This window comes from Nuphar pumila, chromosome 2 (genome assembly GCF_984573655.1).
Source record: "Nuphar pumila chromosome 2, dmNupPumi1.hap1.1, whole genome shotgun sequence".
Classification (NCBI taxonomy): domain Eukaryota; kingdom Viridiplantae; phylum Streptophyta; class Magnoliopsida; order Nymphaeales; family Nymphaeaceae; genus Nuphar; species Nuphar pumila.
In genome coordinates, this window is record NC_143250.1 from 107,487,967 (window position 1) to 107,499,573 (window position 11,607).

General features: G+C 38.0%; 1 pseudogene; it reads right to left on the reverse strand.

The window, feature by feature from the left end:
• Nucleotides 1–2,125: 2,125 nt before the first annotated feature.
• LOC149846610 (type IV inositol polyphosphate 5-phosphatase 9-like) lies at nt 2,126–11,008 on the reverse strand (annotated as a pseudogene).
• Nucleotides 11,009–11,607: the final 599 nt, after the last annotated feature.

Below are 11,607 nucleotides of genomic sequence, written 5' to 3' on the forward strand. Positions count from 1 at the left end.
ACTATCAGGAGAGATTATTGGGATGGAATGTGCGATAAGTGGGCGGGGGATGCATTTCAAAATCGCTCTGCGAAGGCTGCACAAAATCGAGCGAAAATGCCCGAAGCCCATCTACACACAGGTGGATCTAAGACATTTGGGAGCCACTTGAAGAAAATGGTAACTCATCAATATATACTATTAATTTTATAAGTATTGTTGCAAACTTGTTAACTAAATCTTTTATCATTTAACTTCGCAGGAAACAGAAAAAGGAGGCATTGTACCATATAAGGATGTGTTTGTTGAAACATATAAACGAAAGACCACGGGAGACTTCGCATCAGAGAAGGCGAGAACGACAACGGTATGTATTTATTTTATTAATAATCATTGCAATATGCAAGTTATCATAATGTTATTATTAATTATTAATGCATACTTTAAACATTATTTTGTAGGAGGCATATGAGCAACAGATGGTAGAGCGATATGGCGATGACGCTACTCAGCATCCATCATTTGATCCTGCAGCAGGTGAACCCAAAAAGGGTCGTGTGTTCGGGTTTGGGAGTAATATGAACACTTCACCTATTATTGCTTCTTCCAGTTACGGCTCACAGACTTCTTCCGTCGACATAAGCTCCAAGCAACAACCTATTCTTTCCGGTGAAGATGTATGCCAGATCGTTAAGGACACAATGCGTGACTACTTTCATGAAACTATCGCCGATGTTCTCCGAGCTGAGTTCAACAGTTTTTTGCTGAAAAAGAGAACTTCGATTGCAGGTCCCTCTCAGGTATGAAAGTTTCATGCAATATATTGTATGTCGTTAGATTTCATGTAACTTTGATTGCCTTAACATATTCAATTTTTTGACTGCCTTAGAATACATATGAGCATGCTATAATCACATATTTAGTTTTTTGACTGCCGTAGAACACATATGAGCATGCTAGAATCACATATACAACTTGTTAACTGCCTTAGAGCACATATGAGCATAGTAGAATCACATATAGAGTTTTTCTAACTGCCTTATAACACATATGAGCATGCTATAATTACATATTCAGTTTTTTGACTGCTTTAGAATACATATAAGCATGATCGAATCGCATATACAACGTTTTTCCTGCCTTAGAGCACATATGAGCATAGTAGAATCACATATAAAGATTTTTTGCCTGCCTTAGAGCACATATGAGCATACTATAATCACATATAAAAATTTGTGCCTGCCTTAGAGCACATATGAGTATGATAGAATCACATATAAAGTTTTTTTTACTGCCTTAGAACACATATGAGCATGCTATAATCACGTATTCAGTTTTTTAACTGCCTTAGAACACATATGAGCATGCTATAATCATATATTCAGTTTTTTGACTGCCTTAAAAACTATATGAGCATGCTAGAATCACATATAGAGTTTTTTTACTGCCTTAAAACACATATCATTCATGATACAATCACATATAAAGTTTTTTGCTTTGCCTGCCTTAAAGCACATATGAGCATGATAGAATCACATATAGAGTTTTTCTGACTGCCTTAGAACACATATGTGCATGCTATAATCACATAATCAATTTTTTGACTGCCTTAGAACACATATAAGCATGATCGAATCACATATATAGTTTTTTATTTGCCTTAGAGCACATATGAGCATGGTAGAATCACATATAGAGTTTTTCTGGCTGCCTTAGAACACATATAAGCATGATATAATCACATATAGAGTTTTTTTACTGCCTTAGAACACATATCATTCATGATAGAATCACATATAGAGTTTTTTGCCTGCCTTAGAGCACATATGAGCATGATAGAATCACATATAGATTTTTTTACTGCCTTAGAACACATATGAGCACATGATAGAATCACATATAGTGTATAATTTATTTCAATATATTTTGTTTATCAATAATGACTGTTCTTTTCTTGTGTAGGTTGCTAGCGATAATCAGCGTAGCGAAGCTGAAGGGGTAGATCAAGGCAATGAACAAGAAGACGCACAAAATCTTGGCGATGATTAGATTGATGTGTTGAAGAAGTTCTATTTTTTTTGTTTCTAAAATGTAATTGTTGAATTGTAAATAATTAAACTTGTTAATTTTAAAGTGAAACAATTAATTATTTTAGATTCCTTTTATATAAAATTTTATGTGTACTTTGTTTTTTATTTACAGAAAATATAAATTGTAGCGTTCTCGATATTTAATTTTCAAATAAATTTTTTATTTTTTTTTTCAAGTTTGCGACGGATTAGCGACGGATATATCCGTCGCTATACATATAATTTAGCGACGGCTTAGGGACGGATGTAAATTCGTCGCCAAGCCGAGGTCGTCGTTTAGTACCGACGGATTTGCAACGGAATCCGTCGTTCGTTATTCCATCGCAATTAGCGACGGAACTGGCGACAGATTTATTTCGTCGCCAGTTAGCGTCGAAAAATTCGCGACGTAAGCTGTCCATCGCCTCTTCGTCGCTAATTCGTCGCTAAGCTGGTTACCGACAGCATGAGGTCGTCGCTAATCCACTGCTTTGTTGTAGTATTTGACTGTCAATCAAAGGCCTTCAAAACCGTTCAACAGCCACAAAATGCCATAAACTCAATAAAAATGCTATTAAAACCTTTCAAATGGCCAGATATCTCAAAACCGAAAAATCAAAACGGACATTTGCGCCTCCTATGCACCTTGCACCGAAGTGCAAAGTGCGCCATCAAAACGCCACGCCACATTGTGCCTCTTGCGCACACACGCGCGTGCAAACGGCATGTCCGTTCTTGCACAATGCGCAACAACGTCCGCAAGCCACCCCAAGACACATAGATTACCAAAGTAAAGAATGAATAACAAACTCTCTATTTAAACCTCTTGAAAAACTTTTCTCTCTTAGATATGAGACTAAACTTTTTCAAGGCATTTTTTGGTAGTGAACAAAATCACCAAGATTTTAATTTTAAAACTTTTCTAACATAATCATGCCTCCCTCCTCGACAATATCTTTAGCTTTACACGCCACCAAAAGTCTAGCATACAAAAGATTTGCATCCAAAGCCATCGGTGCCCCCACCCTCTCAACAGCCTCTCATGCTAGTTGTCAGTTACCACACCCATGTATTTAAATAATTTTTTGTCAAATCCATGTCTCATTCATGTCATACAAAACAAGGACAATAGTATATATATACTTCTAATTGTTCACATGGTGTGACCGATTTTAATTTCAATGTTCTAAATTGTGTTTGATAAATTAGACCCCACAAATGTATTGAACATGATTCATTTGCTAGGAATGATTGTTGTATGATGATTTTTTTTTTTACGAAAAATGTGATTTTATGAGCTTTAAAATTTATAAAAAAATTTGAGCCATTAATTTTTGAATCCCTGTAGAACTCTGCTAGGCTCCCATGTTGTAATTGGATAATTCAAAACATGTCAAAAATCATGTTAAATAACATCTGTAAGATTAAATTAAAAAAAAAAAGGAAAAAATTTGAAATTTTGATACTATATATATACATAGAGAGATTTGTGGTTCACATCAGATACTGTGGAATTTCCTAGTGCAGAATTAATGAACATTCAGCCTTTTACTTCCTAATGTGTAACCAGTAACCATCCACAGCCCGAATAAATACCGTTCTGTTTCATGGTTGACTTCTCGTAGAATGGGTCACTAACAAACTTTAAAAATTGCACAAACCAAACTCAACCTTGCCTTGTTAAGTGTTGGCAGAAGAGATTGATGTGATGGACAGGCTGTAGGGGCAAGTTTTTCCTGCTTTCACAGCTATTCAAAAAATATCTTCTAGATATAAAACTAAGAAAAAACTGTGGCCAGAAATCAAGAATTTTTTTGTGAGCCTCAAAGCCACCACCGTCAGCTTATATCATACTTTACTCAACCAGCTTTCATAAGGGCTATTGCTATAAAAGAACAAAAGAAGTTCTTGTGATTCCCTTCTTCACACACAACATACATTATGTCCATAAGCTTACACTGTTATCTGGAAGTTTCTATGAACCATGTGTGAGCCTCTCACTCTGCCACCGTCATCTTGTATTTCTAGTAATTTAACTATAGGTGAATAAAGGCAAAGAGATTTCATTAATATATCACAAATTACTATTTTAATTTTTTTACTTCAAATAGTGACTCATTCATGATTGCAAGCTGCCTCTCTTCCATCAAGGTCACTTCATCTCCAATATTTTAAAAATAATTTACATATGATAAGATCTTAGTCAATTTCATAGCATTATCCTTCCAACTAAAGTAGGCCGAGTTAGACCCTTCAAGAGCTACATTAGTTTGTTTAGGAATGGCAATCACGCTTCAGACAATTTGAAATGGCAATGCATGTTAGTTTGAGATAACAGATAGCCACATCAGTGAACTTTGCAGTACAGCTAGAGATTCTGTCATCAAAGATAAATATGATGGCTTAGTTGGGCTGTAGATTCAATATATAAAACCCTTATATCTCATATCAACAGTTGTCTCTATAATCATCCAGATAAGGTGACATTAATCCGTAAGTGCTTGATCCTTTGAGAAGGTCTTTATTCTATTGGCTTGTGCCCTTTGGATGCCTCAGATGTGCGGTTAGCCCGATTAGGCCAATGAATTTTTTGCAATTATCTATGACATCAATGGAAACCAATGAAGAAAAAAGGTTTACATGGTGTTATATATATATATATATATATATATATATATATATATAGAGAGAGAGAGAGAGAGAGAGGAAAAGTGGTAGCTGCCTACCACTTTTCTAGCATACTGCGACAAACGGGTATTTTGAGGTTGTGTTTCACAAAGCTGACACTGCAGATGTGTTCGGCATGGTCGATTGCTAGGGAACACCATTTGGATCTTGAATTTGATATTTTCTGGTAATGTTAAATTTTTACACTAAGAAAGCTGATTGTCTAATAATACACATGTTTTACAAACAAACACTGCATCTTCACCCCTTTGTTGACATAAATACGGAAGATGGGAGAACTTTAAAGTCTATTTCTAAATCTGCTATTTGAATCATCAAATCCATTATTTCCAGTACATTCAACAAGGCAGCTCTCTATCATTTCATATCTTGCTGATGAGAAGAAGCCCTCCATGGTTTTAATGCTATTGATGATCTCCGCGTTTATGGTAAAAGTGGCACGAACTGGTCTATGATCTGAAAGTTTGCTCTCTCCTCTCTCATACTTGTTTTGCTTTATACCCTTCCCATACCACAGTATCCTATCACACCTACCAAAAGGAAAAGGTTCAAGTCAATAATTTCTTATAAACAAAGATAAAATTTCTTGGGGTCTGCCTAACCCCAGCTTGCCTATAAAAAAAAGAAAAAATTTCTTGGGGTTCAACATGAAGTTTGCCTTTTGACATGCATTGTGAAAACCTCAGTTTCAATGAGAAACGACAAAAGAAAAAAAAAGTAAGCCCATTGATGCATGCAAGAATCACCCTATAAATGATTTTATCATCTAAGCACTTAATGGCACTAAGTTCTTAAAATGTGGCAAGGAAAGCCATTTCAGTTTCTTTTATCATATCATATGAATCCTTTAAACTGGTCTTCAACATTGTTGCACTATAAGATCTAAGTGCTGTAAAATTCATGAATAGATGGCAAGTTGTACTCCATTTTCACTGATACCACAGTGAATTTCTTAGGATAAAAAGGGAGAAAGCAAGAAAATTACCATGCAGGGGCACGCTTCTTTTCTCTGATTCCACTTTGTTGCCATCCGTAGTACTTGTCCGAATCAAGAGAATACTTATAAGTTGGATCAAACTCAATGATTCTTTCATGCCAGCCTTGGAAAACTCCACCCTGAGAGAGCTCCACCTTGAGCTTCACGTCAAATGGAAATTTTCAAGAAGTTTTAGGGTAATATTGCCATTCAAGAGTGTGCCAAAACACTGTTGTCATCATGTTCATAAATTTATATTTTATCCTTGAAAGAGTTAGGTAAGGCACTTACATAATTGATAAGTGACTAGTCTATATATGGAATTATATCCACTCATGCGAGAGGATATAATTGTCGTTTTTCAAATTGTTCAAGGCTTTAAGCCTATGCGACCTATATGATTTTGGTGTGTAGATATAGAAGCCATGTGAAACATCACAAAGATCATGAACATGATGACAGCAGTGTTTTGGCACACTTAAATGGCAATACTAGGCTGAGTTTGAATCTGAGAGAGAGAGAGAGAGATTACCTGGTCACTTTCATGCAAAGTCTCCCAATCATGCCTCTCTACAAGGGATCGGGTCTCGGACTCAGGCAAAGAGATCCGGTAATTCAAATCTCCCAACCAAATAATCCGACTACATAGACAAAAGAAAGAAAAGCATGTCATTCACTTAATATTAGTGACTACCCAAACATGAACTAAGCAATTCAACAGGGCTTAAGCCACCATTTAACTCTTGGAATGGATGAGTCGGATCAGATATGAATCGGAAACAAACGAAGTGACTCGGCCGGTTCATCTCCGAGTAACCTAAACCCATCCAATGATTGGTTCAATTATTTACTTACTCGTGGCTGAGAATGTTTCTAGGCAAATCCATAGATGGACCAGCAGGAAATCTGGTTCTTGACATGATCTGGGAGGCATCCCAATTTCTGTGGCTCTCATCTCCTTCCTTCCCACCAGAAGCCAGATGACTACACACAAAGCAGAAGCTGGTACCACGTAGAAGGAACCGGGCAGATTCTGATCCCTACATTTAATTACTAATAAAAGGATTAGCCAGTTTATTAATTAATTTAAAGGCTGTTAAATGATTATTTTCTGGTTCATTCTTGTACATTATGACCTGCACGTCTAATCCTTATTGGAAGTGACCAATTTGATTTTCCTAATCTAATGGATGTCATGAAATGTGGCCAAGTTCATAAACTTCGAGTTTTATCATGAATTTAATCATGCTTTACATGACGCCAAAATGTGGCCTAGGCACATAAACTTTTCATTTTCACAAACCTTATAAGTCCAGCATCTCAGACACACGTACTCGTGCATTTGTCAACCGTTTAAACTTAGGATTTATTTCTCTTTATCCGAGTTCGGTACCTTCAAAATGGATGTTGAAATTCCCAAGTCTGAAACCTAGCGAATTTCTTTGAAAACTTTTAGTAGTTGGGAAATTTGAAAATGTATATATATGAAACATTGGTTTTGATGGCACACAACGTACTCTAAATGACAAATCATTATCTTTATCCAGGGGAGGGGGCCTTCTCCCATCTTGTAAAGAACAAAATGTAACCAGTGCGGAGGATATGTTGGTCACCTTCAAACTATTGAAAATCTCTCTCTCTCTCTCTCTCTCTCTCTCTCTCTCTCTCTCTCTCTCTCTCTCAAGAGTTGAAGAACACTTGAAGAATATCCTGTTATTCAAAATCACTGTTATTGTACCAAGTGGATGTAGCAACTATGACTATTTCTGCTTTATGGATACCATAAGGTTACCAATGCACCAAAAAATACACTTTCAACTTTGGGTGCATGCCTAATGATAAGGATAAGGGTAGTTTCCTTATTTATCCAGAGTTGGGTACTTGAGGGTTGTCACTAGGGGTGTCAAAGGGTCGGGTTTACCTGGACCCGACCCAAACCAAACCCTATAGGGTCCGGGTATGGTGATAAATAATAAGACCCAATTAAGACCTGGGTCTGGACCTGAAGGTCTGATTAATACATGAAGCCAGGTATAGTTTGTGAAATTTTATACCAGACCTGGGTCCGACCCGAGTTTCGATTAAGACTCGCAAATTTTCATTGTAAAAATGATAAAAAAATATTATTCTACTGGGTATGGTTCTTGTAGTTTTTATCGGGTCCAGGTATGGTTTCTCTTATGATGGATCCGATTAGACCCGGTTTTGGACCCGATACCATACTAAAAAATCAGGGCCAGGTCTGGTTCTCCGTGGGTCAGAACCAAACCCGACGGTTGTCACATCTAGCACCCCATACCATGGCCTACTCTATATTCTTGGCCACAAGAAGAAAACAAAAAAGCAGGAAAATAATGTACGTATGTTAGCTCATAACAGAGATATCATCTTTTGGGCACGTTACAACTGGATTGAAATGGCTTCACACTTGAAGGCCATAACTTGGATGGATTTTGGTGTTCAAAGCTGCTTCACCTACCCGTAAGAGCTTTCTGATTGGTGGTGATAAAGATGAGACTAGCCTTCACCGTATGGAGTTCGGTAGCATATGACTATTGCTCCAATATGCCCTAGCTATGGTAGTAATGAAGGCACAGAGCTAATGCGCTTTAAATGATAGGTGGAATCTGTATTAAAACTAAAAATAAATAAATTTGTCGCAGTGTTTTGGTATATCTCAGCCGTTGAATTTCTAAGCCCTCCAAAAACCTGTTTACATGTCACCATCGCATGATCCAAACCCCATTTTCTAAAGGGCAGATCTGGTGCAATGTGATTGCACATTTTTGGTACTGCGCATCACCACCCTCTGCTGATGCGCCCCACAGCTGACAGGTTGTATCACATAGATGGTGATCGGGTGCAACATCAATCACACCTTATCAGTTGACAGGCTGTATTCCAAAGATGAATGGTGATCAGGTGCAGCCACACATTAAAAGTGTACAATTACATTGCACCTGATCCTCTCATTCTCTACTGAGCAAACCAGATTTACAAAAAATAAAAAGGTATGAAAAATTGATGACTTTTATTCAATAGTTCCATATCTTCATTACTGCCATATATATATATATATATATATATATATATATATATATATATATATATATATATATATATATATATATACACAGAGAGAGAGAGAGAACCTTGTTGCCCAGGTAACCCATAAGCCCACAACCAACGCAAGAGACGCTCGGATGGCGGATGAATTTCAGGAGGCTCTTTCTCACCCAAACGGAGACCATGATCCCCACCATCTGCTTGCTGACTATGCATTGGAACTCTCGGCTTCCCGCATCCCCTTCATTCAAAAGCTGCTCCTTCACAGGGTGTATCTTCTGCTGCTTCTGTTCTTGGGACTTTTCAATTGATGGCTTCTTATTGAATGCTGATCTTACCAAGGAGTTCCATTTCATGCAAATGATTGGCTTCTCGGCTCCCAGAATGTTCTCAGCATTGAGTGGCACTATTTCTTGAAATCTACAAGAAGCCAAACTCATTCAGTAATTAGAGATCACTCAAAATGCGTATTTGATTTAGAATTTGATGGAAACACAAGTTGGTGATTACCCAATAACGTAAATATCGTATGAGCTGATGCTTGTGTCGAGCCATTCTTCTAAATTCAAATATTCTGGTGGAGGAATCCCCCCCTACATTCCATGTGCTCACAAATACCCTTCAGCGAATTCAACAAAAAGAAGCCGTTATAACTTCAAAATACTCTCTCCCTATCATTGCTAACTTAATATTTTTTATTATTATGCTGAGAAACCGCACCCGGGATCCTGCCCCCAGTAATCTTACCCTGTTCTACCTATGGTCGCCGTCTCAGTAGCATAAAACTTCATGGGTGCTCACCTTTACCCGATACAGCCGTGCAGCCTAACAGCAGATGGTGGGTTATCAGGTGCAGCGACACACCAACAGTGTACAATCACATTGCACTTGATGACCCCGGGCAGGGAGCCTCTGCTCGCCTTTTAGGGGGAGCCCTCATAGAGACTCGAGCTCGAGACTAGGGGAGGCCGCCCTATCCATGAGCCCCAGAGAATGTGGGTAACCCCTTATGGTCGCTAGCTTAGCTTGCTCACACGGAACATCAATAAACGGGCAAGAAAAGAATAATATCTTACTTGTATTCTTCTGTGAACAGGCGATCGATGCTAACAGTCTCTGATACAACAGGAAACATCATTCTTCGAGAAACTTGTTGGGGAGCCTGCGATTCCATCGCATCATCTCGATCACTGTGACAGTCTGACACAATACTTTCGCTTCCGAGTCTACTTGGGAGCAGCTTATTAGCCACCAACCGAAGCCACATCTGACAAAACCTCTCGAGCTAGATCACTAGCAATCCTTCAAAATGGGCAAGCAAGCAATACATGCTATAATGAGCAAGCGATCACCCAACTCTTATAAAACCACAGGATATATATATACCAAGGAAGGGGAAATACTTTCTTTTCTCTGCATGGTGAACATTTGTCCTATACCATCATAGGCTACCTACTGAATGACGAGAGAGAGAGAGAGAGAGAGTAAACTTTAGGGCTGCAAGTTGCAGGCCAAAGAGGGCCCTCAACCACTGGAGGGATGCGCTAAAAGATTTGGTTTGGATAGTTAGAGGGGAGTGACGTTGAGGATAAATAACTCAGTGCTATGGTGAGAATAATTTTGGGGGAGTATTGGAAAGGATGGTAGTCGACGATATGGAAGCACTGTTGAAGATAGGAGAGACATGAAGAGTCTGGATCGTTCCTTATATATGTGCCTTGTCTTCATTTTTTATATTTGAAGTTTTGGTTTTAAGGGGGAGGTTTGAATATGGTGAGCAGGTAGGCAGGTTGCCCTAACCAACTTGAAGTAGTCACTTAAACTATGCATGTAGGGACGCCGCATCTTTGCATACCTCAGCCTTTATTACTCCTGAGAATATTGGTATTTCATAGAATATCCAGAAGATATAATAGTATTCTTTGCATACTCACCCAACCTATTTGAGCTAAATTTGAGGGCATTTTTAATGATTTTACCCTTTAGCAAAACTCGACTTTAAAATCAGATTCACCTATATATTGAAATAGGTGAAACCCAGTGGACACAGAACTAATGAATCACAATTGTGCGATTTACCTTTTTTTTTTTTACAACTATTTTTTTCTTTCACTTCACTCATCATCATCCTAATCACCATCTTCACCCCCACTACTTTTCCACCATTGTCACCACCACCATCAGCACCATTGTCATCTCCACCATCTATCAGCATTTTCATAACCACCATTACCACTATTACCACCACCATTAATTACCATCATCATCATTGCCACCATCTCCATCCACTTTCACCACCACTACTACTAGTTTTTGTTAGTCTTGTAGCAACTAGATTTTACAACTAATTTTGGCAATTCTATCATGTTTTTCTATTGCAAATGAATTTTGTTGGCAAAAACCAAGTTTAGCTAAAACTTTAGAAGTTAATGAGTTCTGGCTAGATTGGTAATGATAGTTATGAAAATGGTGGTGATGCTGGCGGTGACGAAAGTGGTAGTGATAGAAAAGTGGGTAGTTGTATTCATTAGTTTTGTGGCCACTAAGTTTTGCTAAAACTATAAGTTTTACTGGATTAGTTGCAAATTCAGCTGAAATCAGGTGGGTGGGTATTGGAAAAATCTTATAGTTATGCTGTGAAATATCATAGGGGTAGTACATTTATTTTTTATTTTTCTTTAAAAAGTATATGTGGTGAGGAGAAACCATCATTGTGATTCAGATGTCACATTGTGGGCTCAGAGGTGTAATGTTGGCCTGTTGGCCGTGAGAGGGTTGTGTATGTTCGCCATCGATGATTCACTGAATCCCACGTCCGTGTTCGGGGGA